Source organism: Oryx dammah, unplaced genomic scaffold (assembly GCF_014754425.2).
Source record: "Oryx dammah isolate SB20612 unplaced genomic scaffold, SCBI_Odam_1.1 HiC_scaffold_24, whole genome shotgun sequence".
Lineage (NCBI taxonomy): Eukaryota > Metazoa > Chordata > Mammalia > Artiodactyla > Bovidae > Oryx > Oryx dammah.
In genome coordinates, this window is record NW_024070208.1 from 69,045,894 (window position 1) to 69,067,440 (window position 21,547).

Sequence of the window (21,547 nt, forward strand, 5' to 3'; positions counted from 1 at the left end):
AGAGGGTACATTAAACAAACAGAACAAATCGAAATGATGTCTGGATTGGATTCCTGGCGTGGCTGTTAGCATCTCAGTTTCCCCACTGGTAAAATAATAAGCAAAGTATCTCAAAAACCTGAGCAGAAACCTACCACAGATGCAGCTGTTATTGTCATGGTGTTGTTCCAACAGGAATCAAAACCACGAAGGGACACTGAATTTTCATTCGAACAAGAATGAGGTTTAGAAGCGCCGTCATTCGGAGCCTTTGCTTTAGGTTCTGATGTAGGATTAAAAGGTGACGGTTCCAGAAATATCAAAAAGAGCCACAGAATTAGAGCAGAGCACATACATACGTCCTCATCATAGTGTAGTTAGCCTGTGGCAGTGCAGACAAGAAACTGGAGAGGTGGCAAAGGAAAAGAAAACCTCAAGTTCAAAGCAAGCATCACATGTCCAGGTTAAAGAAAGCATTGGTGAAGTCAATGATGAAAAGCATTTCATCTTGAAAGAGATGAGCCTAATTTCAACAGTCCCAAGTTACCAACACTTAAAAACATATTATACAAAGTTCCATGTAACACAGCCTGGACTGATTTTAAGAAACATCCACATGGCTACTCTGAATAGCCACCATCACGAACAATGTGCAGTCGAGTCAGAAAATGTGGGTTCAAATCTCGGCCTCAGTTCAGCAGCTGTGTTCTGTGGTTCCTGCACACTATTGACTTCTGCCAAAAGGAGCCATGGAGTGTGCATCAATACCTTGGTACAAACAGCACAGTGGGACTCTTCTGTTACTTCTCTTTACACATCCTGAAACTCTGATGCGAAGACATTTGACTAGATCTCCCTACTCTTTGCTCCTTTCATCTGCTGTTTCAACCAAATACTGTTTTATGTATAGCAGACTTAACTCATGTCCAGATTGGTCCGGCTAGGAAGGGAGGGAGGAAGAGAGAAAGAAGAAAGCGGAAGAGAGACAGACACAGTGATTGTGTCTCTGTGTTAGTCTCTCTGGACTTTTTTTTTCCTAGAAAATCAACTTTCTCTTTTACAGCAAGGCTGCCTACCCTTATGTGAATCTGCACCGTGGGCTCTCCAGATACCTGAAATAAAAACTACATTTCTTCCATGATTGGAAACTATTTCCTAAAATAATTCATATTTGCTCTAGTATCAGTGGCCACCAGGAAGAAACCAGAATCATCTGCTGAAAGTCTGAGGGCTAAAACGTGTCAAAGTGCTGAACAAGGTGTACCTTCTATGCACTTCCTGGAGCTTGTGGGGAATCTTGTGAAGGTTTGAACTCAGAATATACCGTTACACTGTCAAGTTCAAGGGCAGGCTGACAGGGGTTGTATTGTGAGAATGATAGCACTTGAATATTATTTTGATGATTATGTCAGAGTTCAACTGGAAGGCAAAGATTCCAGGCTGTTACTTGAATTTTACAAAACATAAAAGATAGCTCACCACTTTGTGGATTACCAAAATAATTCATCCTTTGATACAATAATTACTGTTAAAGGCTTCGTGATGGGAAACCACCTTCCAATAATGATAGGGAAGTCATTTCAGTGGATTGAGACACCTGATCTGTTTTCTCAGTTGGACAGCATGAAAAATCAGAAACTAAACACAATTAATATGTACGTTCCACAAATCTGTGATTTTTTATGCTATTTGAATACAGGACTTTATAGGTTGGAAATAATACATATGCTACTTATTTTATACATGGCACTACAAAATCAGCCAGTCAGCACACTTGGTAAAAATGCCTAACATGAAACAGGAAGACCTTTGGGAAATGGGGCAGAAGTAGAAACAGATCCTGCCTTTTATATTCAACATGAAAATATTTTATTTGTGCCAACAAAGCCTTACTCGTAAGACAGTTTCAGAGCTGTCACATTTGAGATAAATTTCACATCTTGTCCAAACCTTGCATTTTCCCTGAAGGTGGGATCATTTCAGAATAAATGTCCAGAAAACACTGTATCTATTCAAGTACCTCTGAAATGAGTTGCTAATAATCATGTCCCTCAGATTCACCTTGATATATATGATTTTCTTTGCTTGATCTTACAAACTATTATTCTGAAATTTTCACGTTAGGAAAAGTTACAGGTACTAGGAGTTACATGAGAAAAAGTTACATATGAAAAGAGAAACTGACCATTGAAAGAAAGCTGCTGAGAAGTTTCCTGATGAGGCAAGAATAGGGGAAGAGAGAAAGTGCTGTCTCCTATCTGAGTGTGAGCATCCCTCACCCTCCCCTCCGGCCCTCTTGTGTTTGTTGGTTCTCTGTACAGCTGCTCCTTTCCATCCCAGCCTACCTGTGAATGATGCTTCCTTGTTTCAGGCAGAAGGGCTGCCCCGGCCCCATCCCTCCTGGCTCAGGGCAGGACCAAATTAGAGGACACCATCAGAGACCATCTGCTGATACTGGCTCATCACAGTAGCCTCCTGTTCCTTGTTTCTCCCCTAATTCTATTGTGAAAGCTCCAGTACTTTGGCCACCTGATGTGAACAGCCGATTCATTGGAAAAGCCCCGGATGCTGGGGAAGATTGAAGGCAGAAGCAGAGGAGGGTGACAGAGGATGAGATGGTTGGATGGCATTACCGATTCAATGGACACGAACTTGGGTAAACTCTGGGAGATGGTGAGGAACAGGGAGGCCTGGCGTGCTGCAGTCCATGGGATCCCAAAGAGTCGGATCCCAGCTTAGCAACAGAACAACAACAACTGCACACACAGGACTGCCACAGCCTCCCAACTCTACCATTCTGCTGTGTTCCTCGGTGTAGAACTAGGCTTACCGAGTGAACTGGGATGGCAGTCCTGATTTACAATAAGGCCTGTTAGAGGAGAAAACCAGCCACTTTGTTTACCCAAGGGAGAACAGGATCCGTGACTGCTCAGATGTGTCCCTTTGTCCTTCCTGAATGTTCTGTGTGTCAGAACACAGAAGCAAATGGACAGAGATGGTACTTTGGAGTCTCGTTTGATGTTAGGGTTCTTTGTTTACTTGTTGCTGTTGATGTTGCAGTTTCTAAAATCCACACCCAGAAAGAACTTTATTTCATTCATGGGATGTTAATATGTTCTTCCAGTGGGTTTTGATTTCATTGTGTTTTCTCAGGTTTTGTAGTAGTGTTATTTTTATCACAAATGTAATGAAGGACAGATTTGAGGATGGCTTTTAGTGGACCTAATTTCTCAATCATTAATTAATTTCGGAATCACTCATTTCTATTTCATTAATGAATCATTGCTATAAAAGATGGTGAGTCAAGACTTTTCTTGCTATCCATCTGCTGATTTCTAATTGTTCATATAAACTCTATGTACACCCATGCATGCACAGGCACACATAAACACACACTATGCTATTTGGAAAAAGTCAGATTCAGTCCTGTGATATTGTACCTTCTGTCTCCAAAATGTTCCTGACTGCTGGAAAGAAAAGAATGTACAACCTTGGAAGCTTTGAATCCAAGTGTGTGATGTCATTTCCTGCACAGCCTGTGGACTGTAAATTCCAAAGAATATTAGCAACACAGCTAAAAATGTACCTGGTTTTGTTACCCTGAAGCATTCTGATGTTGAGAAATAGTGTTTTGGGCAGGAAGAAATTTGGGGCACAAAGAAAATACAAAAAGCAGCCCTTTCTTCCAGTCTGCATAGACTTTGGATGCAATTGATAAACCACTTACATTTCACCCAAAAATGCTCAACAAAGAATTTATTGAAATGTGGCCCTTTCAGTTCAATGCCATCTGCATCTTTTTAAATCACTCAGAAATACTTGCCAAGATAATTAACCTCTGCCACCCTGGCATTTTTCAATTATGTAGCTGAAGCCTAGAAACATAGAGTGTATGATTCTTAAAGGGTTAAGACCGAAAATGTCTGAAGAAAATCAGCTTAAATATGTTGTACAACAAAACATGTCATTGTGGGTATTGGAGTTAGGCTATGATAATGAATTTCAGACTCAAATATGTTCTTTGATTGTCACAAAAATATGTGAGGATCCAAGGGTTTGCTCTCAGTGTTCAGCTTGAAGTTGGTTGCATTTCATTACCAGAGGCTAATTGTATGAAAACTGTTTTCACATCCAGAAATCCTGAATGAGTAAGGGCGAGCGAGGGGAGTTTACTGGGAATCCAGACAACCTATGTGGATGATTATTTAAAAGAGAGGATTACTAGTGGCCATTGGTATTTAAATGTGCTCAAAAATGAAAGCTGGTCCCTCAAAATCACACCCATCTTTAAAGCCCTGCCAGTGGACTACTTGCTTCTAAGGACCTCAGTGAAACTGAAGGTCACTCAGTTGAGTCCAACTTTGTGACCCCATGGGCTGTAGCCCACCAGGTTCCTCTAACCATTGGATTCTCCAGGCAAGAATACTGGAATGGGTTGCCATTCCCTTCTCCAGGGGATCTTCCTGACCCAGAGGTTAAACCCGAGTCTTCTGCATTGCAGACAGATTCTTTACTGTCTGAGCCACCAGGGAAGCCGCCTCAGTAGCCCTTTCTGAAAGGATATGGACATTTCTCTGGAGTCCATAAGAGTTCTCCATTAAATCATTAAGTATGTCAATAACGTTGAACAATCAAACTGGAAGAAAATATGCTATTCGTCAACTTCTTCCAGTGTTTATTTATTGTAATCATTCATCACCACCAGCCCGAGAAGTTGCTTATAATTAAAAAAAAAAACAAAACTGGTTTTGATGCTGTGCTTTGGTTAAATACCATATAGTACATGAATGCAACAAACCTAAGAGAAAGATGGGCGTATTGCCTGATAAAAGGAATTACAGTGGAAGTGAAAGGCTGACCTACAGTCAGGAAATGTTAATCATTTTTACACCAAAGTGAGTGTAACGTTTCTATAGGGAAATTACTTCAATCTGGTCAGTGCAAGGAGCAGTTTGTATAATCGGATTGCAAATAAGGTTTGATCACATTCCAGCTTAATCTACTCTCTAAGCACCATTTACCGCACTAAATCAAACCCAAGGAAGCTGCCGGCGCAGTTTTACAATCATTACACCCAAGGGGCAGGGACTCGGTAATAAACAGCAAATAAATTGAAGCACTGACTTGCCTGCTACAGGGCATTTCTAATTATCCTCTAGTTTAGCTGGAAATTGTCATGCTCTCATCACAGCCTATTTTAACTGCTACTGAATAAGAGTGATACTTTTAGGCTGAATTAATTGAGAATATAAGGAAATGTAGATTGTACCTCCATCTCCCCCTTCTCTCCCTTCCCTGTCAACTTATTGTAGGCATTTAAGAAGACCTGAGCGAACTATTTATTCTGCCTTCATCTGTCTGCCTCCTCTTTGAGAGAATCAAATGTAATGTAACAACAACATGCCTCGTTTACTTCAATTACAGCCCGGAGAACCACCGGAATGGACAGCGCTAATAAAGATGATTTATAAATCCTCCCAAATGGGCTGGCAGAGTAAAGATGGCTGGTTCCATGCTCGAGCTGACGGGCAAGTGGAGTTACCAGTCTGGGGCATCACATGATAGAAACTGAATCAGAAAAAGTAACTTTGCCAGTGGGGCCCCATGGTGGGGGGGGGCGGTGTGTGTTAGTCACTTAGTCGTATCCAACTCTTTGTGACCCCACGGACTTTAGCCCGCCAGACCTCTATCCATGGGATTCTCCAGTCAAGAATACTGGAGTGGATTGCCATTTCCTTCTCCAGGGGATCTTCCTGACCCAGGGATCAAACTCCCATCTCCTGCATTGCAGGCAAATTCTTTACTTGAGCTATAGGGAAATCCACAATTACGGAATTCTCCAGGCCAGAATACTGGAGTAGCCTTTCCCTTCTCCAGGGGATCTTCCCAACCCAGGGACTGAACCCAGATCTCCTGCATTGCAGGCAGATTCTTTACCACAGCTGAGCCACAAAGGAAGTCTAAGAGTACTGGAGTGAGTAGACTATCCCTTCTCCAGCAGATCTTCCCTACCCAGGAATCAGTGACCTCTGATATATCTCCACCGTTGACACCCCCAGCTGTCCTGGGACCAGAATCAGAAAATCGCTAGTCCAGGGATCAAGATGAACAAGCTCATGATCAGGTTTTGAGCATCATAGAAATCTTTGCTTGGGTAAATGTTATTGGGAGATGAGGGCTGTGAAGTGTTCATATCTATGATTGATGTGAAATGTGAGCTATTGAAACCATCCTTTATGCAAAATGATCATGAGAGTTAAGAAATTAAGCTATAAGATAATCACTTCTCTTTCAAGTTCAAGGACTGTGACTCTAAGGTAAATAAATGCTCATTGAAATGGATGTCCGTAGTACCCAGTATGGAGGCTAGTCTTCCTAAATAAGAAGTGACTTAATTATTCTGAGCTTTTTAAAGTGAGATGAGGAAAAGAGGATATGCCCTCTACAGGAAAGCAGAAGGTTCTAAGTAACCCAGGTCTGCTCTCAGCTTCCGCTTGCCCACCAACCTCTGTCTGCCTTCCTACCTTTAGAGGGAAGCTTTTAGAATCATTTTATTGGCTCCCTTGGGAATCTCAGGATGAAGGATGAATAACATCCTGTATTTTGAAGCTCTCTGACTTCATAACAAACAGCACAGGATTCCACCCCACCCACATTTCCAGTCCAGCAAAGCAATTGTAGAGCCAGACTGGGGAGGGGAAATTTCTTTCTCTCTACTCAGATCAGCATGGGGCTTTCCCCAGTGGTGGCAGTGGTAAGAACCTGCCTGCCAAGGCAAGAGACATAATGAGACGTGAGTTCAGTTCCTGGGTCAGGAATATCCCCTGGAAAAGGGCATGGCACCCCACTCCAGTATTCTTCCCTAGAGAATCCCATGGAAAGAAGAGCCTGGCAGGCTACAGTCCATGGGGTTGCAGAGTCGGACACGACTGAAGTGACTTAGCACATACTCAGATCAGCACTGGGGAATAGGAGGAACTTCTCTTCCACCTCCATGCAAAGCAAGGCAGGGTCACCCACAGCAATCAACTCGCATTACCAAATAGTCTCTGCTGAGGGATTTCAAAATAGCTCTCATTACATTTGTATATTTTCTAAAATGTGAAAGCACCCAATAGGTGGGGGTTTTATGATTGGGTGTTTTTAACTACAAAGAATTTCTCAAAGATATATTCATTTCCTCCCTGCAGATGGTAGGAAAGTTGTGGCCCTAAGCTTCTCGATTTAGGAGCTCCGAGGAGCAATTGTGACTGCCAGCCTCTTTCCCTCCAAACTTCCCCTCCTGCCCTCACGGTGGGAGGAGAGTTCACCACAGAAGTGTTGTTACGATGAGGCACTGTTATCTCCTCATCTTTTACAAGGAAGGGACAGTCAAGCATGAAACCCAGGGCACAGGCAAGTAGTTCTCATTAGAGAGATACCCTCCAGGTCCAGCCGTGAGATACAAGTCCTTGTTCTTAAGGGCTGTCACAGCGGTGCTGGGTAATACTAGAAAAATGGGACATGTGGGGAAAAAATTTATAGAAGGATTCTCTCAATCAGGATCATGGAACTACCATATTCTAAGAAAGTCTGCAGAAATTGAAATCTCACTGGAGGTGCAAGGCAAGCTAACTTCAATTTAAGCAAATTAAGACCATCTGGACTTAGAAAAAAAGATGAAAGGATATTGTCTATTAACAAAAGGATTTTTCCCTTTAGAAAGGTTATCCACAGACTTTCTTTAAATAGACACTTCCTTTAATTACGTATCAAAGACACAGTTTCCCATAGGCTGGTGCTACCGATTCACTTCTGAGTCACCTTGGACAGGTACGTTGACTAAGTTTCCTGATCTCTAAAGAAAGAACTGATAACGCCCTCCTCACAGGATTATTGTGAGCCATAGAACTAAGTAGATATAATACAAATAAAAACTACAGTGAGACACCACTTTCTGCCCATCAGGATGGCTACTAACAAAAACATGAAGAGGCTGTGGAGAAATCAAAACCCTCGTGCATTGCTAATGGGAATGTAAAATGGGATAGCCTCTGTGGAAAACATGCTGGCAGTTCTTCCAAAAGCTAGACATAGAATTAGTTGCTAAGTTGCTGACTTAGTTGCTAAGTTGTATCTGATTCTTGTGACCCCATAGACTGTAGCTGTCCAGGCTCCTCTGTTCCATGGGATTGTCCAGGCAAAAATACTAGAGTAGGTTGCCTTTTCCTTCTCCAGAGGATCTTCCCAACCCAGGAATCAAACCTGGGTCTCCTGACTTGCAGGCAGATTCTTTACCTACTGAGCTACAAAGGAAGCCCTATAATTACCATATGATCTAGCAATTCTACCCCTAGACATATACCCAAAAGAATTAAAAGCAGGAACTCAAACAGGTATCTGTATACCACGGTCCATAGCAGCATTATTTACAACAGCCAGGAGGTGGATATGCTCAAATATCCAATGGATGACAAACAAAATGTGGTACACAATATAATGGAAAGCAATTCTGACTCATGCTAAACACAGATGAACATTAAGGACATTGGTGGTGGTTTAGTTGCTGAGTCGTGTCTGACTCTTGGGACCCCATTGACTGTAGCCCGCCAGGCTCCTCTGTCCATGGGATTCTTCAGGCAAGAGACTGGAGTGGGTTGCCATTTCCTTCTCCAGGGATCAAACCCAGGTCTCCTGCATTGAAGCAAGTTCTTTACCAACTGAGCTACGAGGGATGTTAAGTTAGTTGAACTAAACCAGAGACAAAGGGACAAACATTGTATGACCCCACTCATGTGAGGTATCTGGAGGAGTCAAATTCATACAAGCAAAAAAAGGAATGGTGATCTCCGGGGTCTGTGGGGAGAAGGTAAAGAGGAACTGTTGTTCAATAGGTACAGTTTGTGTTTAGAATGATAGAAAGTTCTGGACATAGGTAGATGTAATAGTTACACAGCTTTGTGAATATTCCTAATGCCACTGAATTGGACACTTTAAAATGGTTAGTGAATTATTTGGAAGTCTGGTGGTTAGGACGCCATGCTTTCACTGCTGATGGCCCAGATTTCAATCCTGGATTCAATCCCTGGTTGGGGAAGTAAGATCCCACAAGCCTGGTGGCATGGCCAATAAAATAGATTAAAATTAAATAAAATAGTTAAAAGGGTAAATCTTATGTCTATTTCACCACAGTAAAAAAAAAAATGCCAAAAAATACTCAATAGCTAAAAAAATATCACATCTGATACAGAGGTTTCACATATGGTAGTTGTATGTGAGTAATTTGACATCTGTGAAAGCAGCTTGCCTACATTTTTAAGACCTGTCCTTACATCTTCAGTGAGTGTCACCCCCATCCGCAATACATTAGAATCCCCTGGGGCACTTTTTAAATATACTGATGCCTGGACCTCAGCCCAGAGGGTAGTCTGTGAACAGTATTGTTTGTTTAGTCCAGGGTACTAGACTGGCCCCATCCCTTCATGGGAAATAGATGGGGAAACAGTGGAAACAGTGTCAGACTTTATATTGGGGGGCTCCAAAATCACTGCAGATGGTAACTGCAGGCCATGAAATTAAAAGATGCTTACTTCTTGGCAGGAAAGTTATGAGCAACCTAGACAGCATATTGAAAAGCAGAGATATTACCTTGCCAACAAAGATCCATCTAGTCAAGGCTATGGTTTTTCCAGTGGTCATGTATGGATGTGAGAGTTGGACTGTGAAGAAAGCTGAGTGCCGAAGAATTGATGCTTTTGAACTGTGGTGCTGGAGAAGACTCTTGAGAGTCCCTTGGACTGCAAGGAGATCCAACCAGTCCATCCTAAAGGAGATCAGCTCTGGGTGTTCATTGGAAGGAATGATGCTGAAGCTGAAACTCCAATACTTTGGCCACCTCATGCGAAGCGTTGACTCATTGGAAAAGACTCTGATGCTGGGAGGGATTGAGGGCAGGAGAAGGGGACGACAGAGGATGAGATGACTGGATGGCATCACCAACTCGATGGACATGAGTTTGAGTGAACTCCAGGAGTTGGTGATGGACAGGGAGGCATGTCATGCTGCGATTCATGGGGTCACAAAAAGTCAGACACAACTGAGTGACTGAACTGAACTGAACTAGACAAGTACTCATCTTTTTGATGTGTTGTGATGTAAAAGTGTAGGGAAGCACTGCTTGGCTAAAGATGCATCTCTGTATGGAGCAAGGAAGGGTTTTTAGATTCAAGACCTTCTGAGGCCTAATAAATACTGAGAGACAAACTTGGGAACTAATATTTATGGAGCAATGGCAATTCTCCAGGAACACATTCCCCTGTGTTCTATGAGTCCCATTTTACAGATGAAGAACCCGAAACTCAAAGATACTTAGTGGACTGCCTAGGTTACCTGTACATAACAAGTATGTAGATTAATCTGGATTTATAGGTTCTGATTCCACAGTTAGTCTTTTTCAGCTTCTCTTCTCAGCCCAGCAGTTGTCTCATGGTGCAGTATGGAACGCCAAATTGGATTAGAACAAAATCCCAAATCACAGCCTGGCTGGCGGTGGAAAAAGGTCACTCTGGCGGTGTGAGGAGGAGCCAGTGCCCAGCCTCCCCAGCCTCTCCTTCCAAGGCCTTGTGCGCTCCTTCTTGCGTCTGTGTCACAGGCATTCGATCCCGTCCTAAGCCAAGGCCATCCCACCATGGTGTCCTTTTCTTTTATAAAATAACTAAAACTGGGTCCCCCGTGACTTCTGAATTAATGCTTTCCCTTATAAACCCTAGCTGGCTCCCTTCATTGCCAGGCTGTCTAATGAATATGCTTACTTAGCTCCCGTATTATCATTCCTCCCTTGCTGACAGCATACATAATGACCATTAACATAGCTAAGTTTTAGGACTATACTCTCCTTGAGCAGACTGTACAATGAGGTGCCATTTATTAGGTCTCAGAGGGAAGGCAAGTTTGTTCAATGTGTTGCTTATTGCTGGATGACTGATATGACAACACAACCAACAATACCTACACTACATAACTAAATATGCTGATGCTATATAATTAACTATACCTACCCTACATAACTAGCTGTACCTATACTACTTGACTAACTATATCCTACTCTACATAACTAACTATGCTGCTGCTGCTACTGCTGCTAAATTGCCTCAGTCGTGTCATGTCTGACTCTGTGCGACCCCAGAGACCACAGCCCACCAGGCTCCCCCCGTCCCTGGGATTCTCCAAGCAAGAACACTGGAGTGGGTTGCCATTTCCTTCTCCAATTTAACTGGCTATACCTATACTACTCAAATAACTATACCTAATCTTTATAACCAAAGGCAATGGCACCCTACTCCAGTACTCTTGCCTGGAAAATCCCATGGACGGAGGAGCCCGGTAGACTGCAGTCCATGGGGTCGAGAAGAGTTGGACACGACTGAGTGACTTCACTTTCACTTTTCATTTTTATGCATTGGAGAAGGAAATGGCAACCCACTCCAGTGTTCTTGCCTGGAGAATCCCAGGGACGGCAGAGCCTGGTGGCCTGCTGTCTATGGGGTCGCACAGAGTCGGACACGACTGAAGCGACTTAGCAGCAGCAGCAGCAGCATATCTACTTTACATAACTAATTATACCTACTGTGCATAACTAACTATATCTACACTACATAACTAACTATACCTACACTACATAACTAACTATACCTACTCTACATAACTATACACACTCTACATAGCAACTATACCTACACTATGTAAGTAATGCCACAGTCATCTCCATATAGCTCTGTCCTTTTTCAGGTGTCTATTTTATTGAATTTTACAGAAACCCAGGATAAAGTTTGCAAAAGGGTATATTGGAGCTGTGGGGAAGGATTAGAGATGATGAATGCATCCAGAGGAAACGCCCCACCACCCCAGTTCTCACTGGCCCATGGCAGGGGCACTGCTTATTTCCATGTGCTGAAGGCAAACCTTAGACAAGGGCACAGTTGAGAGTCAAAGTTCCCAGCACACTCAGCGTTCCAAAGTATTTGATTGAAGTTAGACAAACATTGCGTCTGCACAGACCATTGTCCTCTTGGACTCCTGTGTCTATTTTCACATCCCCAGTTATAATCTAAAGCTGTATTATTTACTGTAAGATGCCTTCGTGGAAATCCAGAGCTCTCTCTTTTCAATTGCACAGGCAGCAGACTGCTATTTTCACCTGAACCAGGCAGGGGATGGTTCACCACTAACATGGGCATCTTTATTTTTCACTTGGCAATGCCCAGACTGACTCCTCAGATGGTAAAGAATCCACCTGCAACACGGGAGACCCGGGTTCAATCCCTGGGTTGGGAAGATCCCCTGGAGGAGGGCATGGCAACCCACTCCAGTATTCTTGCCTGGAGAATCCCCATGGACAGAGGAGCCTGGCAGGCTGCAGTACATGGGGTCGCAAGGCATTGGACACGACTGGGCAACTAAGCACACAACCCACCCACACTGCCTATTCTGGGTTGAATTGTGTCCCCCTAAAAAGATATACTGGTGTCTTGACCTCAGATCCTCTGGATGTGACTTCAGTTGTAAAATAGGATCATTGCAGATGTGAGCATTAAGATGAGGTCATTAGGGTGGGCTCAAGTCCAGTGTGACTGGTGTCCTGGTAAGAAAAGGCTGATCCACAGGGAGACTGTGAGGATGGAGGTGGAGAATGGACTTGTGCAGCTGCCAGCCAAGGGATGTCAAGAGTTGGCAGCTACCCTCCCCATCCCCTCAAGCTGGAAGAGGCTGAGAGGATTCTCCCCAGAGTCCCAGAGGGAGCGTGGCCCCTTTCAATGCCTTGAGTTAGGACTTGTGACCTCCAGAACTGTGAGAGAATAATTTCTGTTGTTTTAAGCCACCCAGTCTGGTGTACTTGGTTCGGGTAGCTCTAGGAGGCCCATCCGCTGCCCTTTTCTTAAGAGTCCATTTGGGAGGATGTCTGTATGTAAAGTGTCTACATGTTGTAGTTCGTTCTACATTATGTTCTTTCTTTGGGTTTTGAAGCAAATTAATTAACATGATACAAAAAGGGAGAATACAAATGCTGAAGCCCTCACTTTAAGCCCTCATACTCTTTTGTTCTCCATTATTACACCAAATTATTTAATTGGGTCTCTCTGATTGTGCTCAGACACAGAAAAGAACACAGTCTATTGTGAGACATCCTACAACCATAATGCAATATCAAATTCAATTCCCATCCAAAGTGCTTGCTGCTAAAAGCCTGTTCTGTGGCTGCAGATTAATGAAGATCTGCATTGAGCAAAGTGGTGGTCGTGGAGACATTATTTTCCTCCAATAGAAGGCCTATTCTTGAAGAACAATAAAAGCATAGAGAAGCGTTAGTCTGCTTATGGTTAGAAATAAATCAAAATGAATAAGAGGGTTGATGGAAATAGCCTGGAAGCAGCAGAGTAGAGCTCTGAAAATACTGTTTTTGTTTTGAGAGAACATTTTCCTTCCTTCTCCCCATCCCTCCTCCCCCTAGAGACCCTCATAAAATGCTGCTGGGTGCAGGATCAAAAGCTATGGAGTGAAGAACAAATCTGAACATTTAAAGCCCAGTTAGAGATAATTAACTTTTTAGAAATGTAGTCCAGGCCAGCCTTGCTGTGTATACTGATGGTGGCTGGGAGGGTAAAGGGAGGAACACAGAGGTACCAGTTGTAACGATGGCGAGCAGTCATCATGCTGCTTTCAGCTAATTCGACCCTAGATCGATTTTTCATTCTCTCTGCTCCCTTTGATCTAAGACTATTAGGTTTTCTACTCCTTTCCCTTCTCTCCTCTTTTCCAGTGTTCTCAAATCCTTTTTGCCTTCGAATGACCTATTCTTACCTCCCTGCCGCCCATCCTAATTTTAAACCCCATCCTAAATTCCCTGATAGCTCAGTTGGTAAAGAGTCTGCCTGCAATGCAGGAGATCCCAGTTTGATTCCTGAGTCAGGAAGATCTGCTAGAGAAAGGATAGGCTACCCACTCCAGTACTCTTGGGCTTCCCTTGTGGCTCAGCTGGTAAAGAATCCACCTGCAATGTGGGAGATCTGGGTTCAATCCCTGGATTGGGAAAGGAAAGGCTACTCACTCCAGTATTCTGGCCTAGAAAATTATATGGATTGTATAGTCTACCGGGTTGCAAAGAGTCAGACACAACTGAGCGACTTTCACTTTCACTTTAAATTCTATAAAGAATCCCTCAATCTGACAATATCAGTCTTCCTTAATCTCTGCTCCTTTCTAACTTCCCAAGGTACATATTATCTGTGTTGTACCTTTGGCACAGATGTGTCTTGAACTATACACCTGGCTGTCCAGTATGGTAGCCACCAGCCACACGTGGCTACAGATCACTTGAAAGGTGGCTGGTCTGAACTCTGGATTTTGAAGACTTAATACAAAAAGAAGAGAATAAAATATCTTAGTAATTTTTAAAGTTTAATTCTGAGTTGATATTTTGGTTATACTGAGTTAAATAGAATATATTATCAGAATTAATTTCTCCAGTTTCATTCTACTTTTTAAAACATATCTACTGGAATATTTAAATAGTTTACATTTGTGAAAAGCATTGCATTGCATTGTATTTTTGTTGGACTGTGTAGATCATCTCTGGTATGCCCACTTAAGATGGTAGCAATTAAACTAGTAGTATTAATACTAGAGGACTGACTCTGGTATTCTGATAAGATATCAGACTCTCCAAATGAAAGTCAAATCCCAAGCAACCTTGCAGTCACCTCTTCATGATGCCTGCTCCATCTAAACCCTGCAAAGACTGCTTTTCCAGGCCAGGCAGAGGGGCCTGCCTCACATTGTCTTCACATCTGCAGCTTCCGCTTTGCTCCTCTATTCTCTCCAGGAGGCATTTCCACCTTCCATCCTTCGGTGCCCAGAGTACTCTTGCCCTATCTCCATTGCCTCCTATCAAAGATACATTTGCAGTCAGTGTAAGTGATTGATGATGCTTAATGCACACCCACCCTCAGGTCACTGTTGTTTTAGCAAAGGCCATGACCTCTGAGTTGGCTTAAGCCAAATGAAGCTCTAGCTGAAGGACCAGATGCAATGCGAAGCCGGTGAGGGAGGTACTGTTTCGAACATCAGACTTGAGGGAAGCCTCTAAAGTCCCATCACTCCTCACTTCTCCCGACTGCCCTCCCAACCAGCAGGGGCATTCACAAAAGGATTTCTGAGTGATCCACCGCAGGGCTCCACCCTCTTACCAGAGGCGGTTCTACGTGGCTTTAAAAAAATATGTGTTTATCTATTTATTTGGCTGCGCCAGCTCTTAGTTGTGACACTCAGGGTCTTCGGTCTTTGTTTTGGCCTGCAGGATCTTCTGTTGCAGCATGCAAACTCTTAGTTGTGACTGTGGGATCTAGTTCCCTGATCAGGGATCAAACCAGGTCCCCTGCATTGGGAGCATGGAGTCTTAGCCACTGGGCCACCAGGAAAGCATCCCCTAACAAGGCTTAACACTTACATTCTCTTTTCATCTATTAACCACATTGTGTCTGATCAGGGAGCTTAAAGCCTACTTAGTATTTTTGCAAATAACCTCAAAAGCACTCCCTGGCAGTAAGTTCTAAGAATCCATGTCATCTCTGCTCACCAATTCTTCTTCACTGCAAGGCCATTGCTCAAATGACTTGACTCAAATCCTAGGGACTGTAATCAGTTCATGATGCAAATATCTACAAACTGTACAAGGATCCTCAGCAATTGCAGACAAGCCCCTGCCTGTGTCTGGATGATGCAGTCCACACACTTAGGAATGCAATATGTTTCATTTTACTTCCTCTGTGAAGTTAATTGCTATTTTAAGTCCCCATTCTGTGGGAGTTGTTGTGCAGTCACCCAGTAGTGCCCAACTCTTTGTGACCCCATGGACTGCAGCACGCCAGGCCTCCCTGTCTCTAACTATCTCCCGAAGTTTGCCCAAATTCACTGTGGCAGCTTCTTTCTCACATTCTGGGAAGCTTACATTGTGTCCAGGCATTGGGTCCCCATGAAGTATACTTCAATATCCTCAACAAAGCCACAGTTGTAGTGCTACTTAATGTCTTCTGTGTAATGACTAACATTTATCTGTGTTTTCAGGTCATATGCATTCTCTCAGTCTTCTTGATGCACATGGCTAGGGGGCATATAGAATTTCTCCCAAAACATTTTGTTACACAAAACGGAAACAATTTATCCTAATATGTTTTCTTTTTCCTTCGCATTTTAAAATCTCAGAACTAAATTTACTGTCCAATTAGTGACATAATTTTATGTACACGAGAATGTAATGTCCCCGAGAGTGGGGTCATACCACTGTTTTGTCCCTGATGCCAAGCACATTGCCTGGCATCTAAGTGATCAATGAATGAATACATTTCCCAGTTGTGGTTACAATTCCTTTACTCCTTGGGCTATTTCTGTTCTTTGTGTGTATGTTTTATTGGCATCACTTCAATTCTTTTTTGGAATTAGATGGAAAATAGAGAAGGGAGGTGAGAAAATAATGGAGAGAAGGAAACAGGGAATGATGGGGTAATATGAAAATATTTTCTGTTTTACTTCACCAGTTGACAATGCAACATTGCCCTTTACCTTTTTCTAGCTACATCTTTTTCTATAACCTTTTCTACTAATGTATTTTTAATGAAATTGTGCATTTAATATTTAATATATGTAAAACAGATCAAAAAGAGATCTTCATAGAAAAGGAAATTCATCTACCCACCTCCAAAACCATGAACTGGGCTACTATCACTAGGGAGCTTCCCTCGTGGCACAGCTGGTAAAGAATTTGTCTGTTATGTGGGAAACCTGGGTTAGATCCCTGGGTTGGGAAGATCCCCTGGAGAAGGGAACAACTACCCACTCCAGTATTCTTGCCTGGAGAATTCTATGGACTGTATAGTCCATGCGGTTGCAAAGAGTCAGACACAACTGAGAGACTTTCACTTTTGAGTGCCTTAAAACAAGAATTGTTTAAATTTAACTTAGTTTTGTGTTACCTGATGGTGGGCCTCCCTGATAGATCAGTGGTAAAGAATTTTCCGGCCAATGCAGAAGACAAGAGCTTGATCCCTGGGTTGGGAAGATCCCTGGAGAAGGAAATGGCAACTCACCACAGTATTCTTGCTTGAGAAGTCCCATGGATAGAGAAGCCTGGCAGGCTACAGTCCATGGGATCACAATGAATCAGACATGACTTAGCAACTAAACATTATCAACAACAACAACAGTATCTAACAATATACTTAGATTTTTGAAAGACTGATTCATTTGGTCGACAGATATCCTGTCAAAACACCATGTACATGAAACCCTAACCTCTGGAACGATAGTTTCCTTTTGAAAATTCTCCCAATTGTACTCTAAGTGCTTTGAATTTAACTAACCATGAGAAATCTCCTTTTGAAAATAAAGTCATTAAAAGTTGGATAGTGTTACTATTGAAAAATATTCTTTATGAAGAAGTTGATTTCTTTGATATAATATTCATTTCCCTTGGGGAAACACCCTTGATAAATGAAAATATTTTTTACAGCAAATAATCTATTCCTTTAAGTTCATTTAAATGGATTTGATAATCTGTTTCAATTCCTGTGGCAAATTTCTATGAGGAAGGAATTTTAATTAAAATAAAAGTAATATATGCATATGACTTTTAAAAAGTACCAAATAGTAGAAAGAGTTTATAATGGAAAGAATAGTTCTTTGCTCAATTCACCCCATGCCCAACTACCTCCCTAGAGAGACACAGGAGATTCAATAATCCCTACTTTTAGTAATTTTGGTGGTTGCCTCCATATCTCCAAATGACAGCTTCATCTTTATTTCTTTATTTTTCAAGGAGATTTGATTTCCCTTATCCTCCTCATCTCCATGTTTTAATATCATTATGTTTTACTTTTGTTTACCTCTGCATAGGATAGCTCCTCTATCCTTTTCTGCAGCTCTCCCCCAACTTTGACATCCCAGTTTGACCATATGAAATTGGGAAAAAAAGCAACAATGTCAGTATGAAAAAACAGGTCACAGCAGATTTAAGTATTATGATTTCATTTCTTTCTCCATTGCTCCAAAGTGATGACTCCAATTCTACTCAACAAGTATTCTTAAAATAGAACTCTCTGTATTAAACTCCTTCACTTACTGAAAAATGCTACAGTTTTGCTTGCTTCAGAGTCAATGTCAGGCTTTTTAATTTTCCATGAGATCCTGACAGAGTCTTTTTTTCTGGTTGGGAGAACAAATCATCTGCCTTCTTATTATACCTTTAATATTTTTCAGCTTCTTACTCATTCTATTACTTAGAGTCAACTTTGTCCTTTCTCATGAAGTCTACTGACTTTCTCTGCTAATTAGCTTCATCTTTGGACCATCACTTTCTTGCTGCTACTGCTAAGTCACTTCAGTCGTGTCTGACTCTGCGACCCCATAGACGGCAGCCCACCAGGCTCCTCTGTCCCTGGGATTCTCCAAGCAAGAACACTGGAGTGGGTTGCCATTTCCTTCTCCAATGCTTGCAAGTGAAAAGTGAAAGTGAAGTCACTCAGTGGTGTCTGACTCTTAGTGACACCATGGACTGTAGCCTACCAGGCTCCTCCATCCATGGGATTTCCCAGGCACAATACTGGAGTGGGGTGCCATTGCCGATGACTATATTTTTCCCATGAAGTTTTTAGTCCCCATTTTATCCATTTTATCTCTTGCACTCTGTATCTTTAGTAAATGCTCTAGTTCTTTTGAGGTCTCAAATTTTTTTTTACCACTTAAAGGTATCTCTTCATTTCTGGAGACCTCTTTCAGGGAGACCTCTCTCCACTTGCAGAAGTCTGGATTGATCAGACTTTTCTGGATTTTCTTAGGCCCCTCCTACAGCTATCTTTCTGGAATTTCCCTTCTATGCTCTTCTGATTAAATATACAGTTCCTTGCATCTCCTGTTTTCCTTTTTTTGCATTTACTCTCTCATGGTACAGGAGCATATCCACAAAGAAATTTCCCATTAAGGGTATATGAGAAACAAACTTCACAAGTTTTCATATGCCTGAAAGTACATTTATTTTATTCTCCTTCTCAATGAACACTCTGGCTGGGTATAGAAATCCATTCAAATGCATTATTTTCAGAACTTTGAAGGGACTACCCATTGCCTCTTAGCATCTAGATTGCTGATAAGTCTGATATTAGTTTAATTGTGGGTCTTTTGAAAGTGACCTACTTTTCCCTCACTAAAAGTTTTAAATATATGTTATTATTCTTGTCATTCTACAATTTTATAATAATTGTCTAGGTGTGGGGTTTTTTTTTTTAATACAATCTATTTAGTACTTAGTATTTCCCTCGTTTTGAAGACTTGTGTCTCCATTAGCACTGGGAAAGTTCATTATGCTTTGTTGTTATTGCTGTTTTCCTAATTTCCTCATCTTTGGTGTTTCTGTTTCTTTCATTTTTGGAACTCTCATTAACTGTGTGTTCCTCACCTGAGTTGATTCTCTAAGTCCTTATTCTTTCTCTCATATTTCTCATTTCAGAATTTGTGTTCTGCCTTTTTTTCTCACTTCTTTATTCTTTAAATGGCCTTCAATTATCCAATTTTAATCTCAACATGAAGAGTTTAATTTTCACAGTTGCTGATTATTTCTATTCATGGTACATTATTTTTCTTTTCTGATTGTACTATCTTCTCTTTTCTTCCCATATGTTTTTTGCTTGTCATTCTTTCTTCAAATATCTAGTGATTCTCAGCTGACCATTAATATTTAAGAATGAGGCCATGGAAATGCTTGTAGGAACTCAGTGTCCATAGGGAGTGTTTATCAGCTGGGAAACTTCTTGTGTAAAATGAGCATATACCAATAAATAATTACATGTTGTAAGTCACCCCTCTCACAACAGCTCTCTTTTGTAATTGTCTTCTCTAAGTATAGCATCTCCCCAGGATTCTATCTGGGTGGCTCCATCTCTCTTTGCTGCTGTGTCATTCATGGGCATTACAGACAGCTACCGCCTCTATGTTATGTCTTGGGCAGTACAATCCACTCTTTCTCTCGCGTTTAGAAATGCTTTTTAATCCCTCATTTACTTACAAGCCCATTTAGTTTTCCTCTATTGCTTGGGATTACACTTTTAAATTTTTCTTTACTTTCATTTTAATGCACTCTGGATATGGGAGTAGACATACATGTGCTGACTTCAAAATAGTAGACTAACATTATTAAAATGTTTTATCTACGTACATATTGAGTGTGGACTAATTATGAATTTGAAGTTCTTTTAATATTTATTTCGTTTGCTTAAAAGTGTATCAGTTAAGAATGTCTTGGACCATAAGTAAAAAAAAAAAAAAAAGCAGATAAACAATTAACATTGACTTTAAGAAGTAATTGGCTATTTTTGTCCATGAAAAGAAGATTAGGAGAGTGGTAATTGAGGGTGTTCATTCATCTTCTCAATTGTGTAATGAGAAGACCAGACTCTTTCTGCCTTTCTGCTTTCCCTCCCTAGTATGGTGGCTTTTGTCCTCGTGCTTGTCACCGCAGGCAAATGGGCCCTGCAGCTCCAGGCCACATTAATAGCTGAAGCAGAAAAAAGCAAAAGATTTCCCACCCCTCCCTCATTAGGCATGCACTCACTTCTAATTGGGCAAAACTGTGTCATATAGCCACCCTTCTATTTATGGGATCAGGGAAATTACATGCTACCCTTAACTGGGCACACTGTTAGCCAGAACAAAATTGGAGTTAACAAGGAAGGAAAAAGAATAGATAGACATTGGAGAAACAGCCCACAGAGTCTATAGCAGGGAGCAAAGTATGATTTTTTAAAATAAATGATTTTTAAGCTGTACAAATAATGTAAAATATAAGATACAATGTAAGTGACCATCAATAAGATTGCAAGAATACACAAGCAAATAATATATGATATAATTTAAAACATTCTAGACATTTTAAATCAAATTTGTTATATTTGTTGAAACCATCTGGCAGGCCACAGTGTGATATGAAAAGTTATTGAAACGTATCTAGGTGATGACCGAGCTACATAATGGTCCTTGATGGACTGTATGTTTCTACCTCCTTGCTGCTAAGTCGCTTCAGTTGTGTCCGACTCTGTGCGACCCCATAGACGGCAGCCCACCAGGCTCCCCTGTCCCTGGGATTCTCCAGGCAAGATTACACAACCGAAAACATTGTTTTCTGCAGGAGAAATGGTCTCAGTTTTCCGTGGAGGTTGTTACCCCTTCCACCTTGACAGTCACCATACCCAGATCTCCTCCAGATGAGAGCAGGGCCCAAAGCCAAATCAGTTTGTTTTTTTTTTTTAAGGGAAGGAAGGTTAAACTGAAACTTAGGAGTTGCTCTTGACTTATAAATACCTAGCATGTCAAATATTTTTTTGTGCATTAATATATAAATGTCTGTCCAAGATCACTTCCAGAAGAGAGCAGGGTGCAAGGCCACCATTTTTTTTTTTTTAAGGGAAAAAAGGTTAAATTGAAACTTAGGAGTTGATCTTGACTAATAAATGCCTGGCATGTTAAATATTCTTTGTGCATTAATATATAA